Genomic DNA, 1,122 nt, shown 5'->3' on the forward strand with positions numbered 1-1,122 from the left:
ACTGCATTTATCTAAAAACTGGGAGCACTATTGAATGTTGATAGGTAGAAACATCTGCCAATGCAGATCTAAGATTATCTTATACCATTTAATTCTACATGTGGTGGACCATAAAAATTAAAAGTGAAAGTGTTCTTATTCTAGTTCTTACTTTCCCTGACACTAATGGTTTCTTTGATCTTACTCAGCAGCTATAATTGGGACACTTTCGAGTGAGATAACCAGGAGTTTCATTGAGAAGGGAGTAATTTTGTTTCCTGAGGGTATGATTATCCTTTTGGTAATTTTGCAAGCATCATTTTTTAATTCAAATATGATTAGTGGATTCCTAAGAAAAATATATAATATTTCTACTGTGGAAAAAGTAAATTAACTGCCCTCCAAAAGTAAGTTATAAAGAGATCACACTACATGGTAGAATATCTAGTTTTCATTGATGTTAGTATTATAAAAAATGAGATGGGAGCATTAAAAGAGAAATGAGTCGCATTAAGTGGCAGAAGCTGAATCTTCAAAGAACAAAATAAAAGCATGAAAAAAGAGAGCAAAGGATATAGAGAGTTTATAAATTTTCTCAGTAAGTACAGTGAAGCTTTCGTAGAATTATCCCTTTTTACACATTGGATCATTTCAGAGAGAAGGATTGCTTAGAAAGCATGCAGAAACAGGCAAAAGTCAGTGGAGGAACAAAAGGTAATTTGAATGAGATGGATCAGAAAACAAAAAACAAACAAAAACTTCTAAAAATCTATCTCTAATACAGTCTTACAAACTACCTATGAATATCTTGACAGAAAATTGAATGACTACACTTTTAGTATATTGCTAATACAGGCGTTTTTTACTTATGCAAAATGTATAATATTTAATGTAATGATATAATGTCTAAATATACATTTAATTATAAATCAAATTATTTTTACCACATGTATATTGGATAAATCATATAATATGTTTTGGTTGACACAAAATGGAGATGTGTGTCAGTGGAACTGTAGTAAGTTGAGCAAATTACTTTGTGTTATTATTTTCCTTGTTGCCTATAGTTGTGATGGAATAAACACTTGATGATGAAAAACAGCTTAGTTTTGGTATTGTAACATTTTTTAGCCATGGAATTGT

The sequence above is a fragment of the Pteropus vampyrus genome, unplaced genomic scaffold, assembly GCF_000151845.1.
Source record: "Pteropus vampyrus isolate Shadow unplaced genomic scaffold, Pvam_2.0 Scaffold27, whole genome shotgun sequence".
Lineage (NCBI taxonomy): Eukaryota > Metazoa > Chordata > Mammalia > Chiroptera > Pteropodidae > Pteropus > Pteropus vampyrus.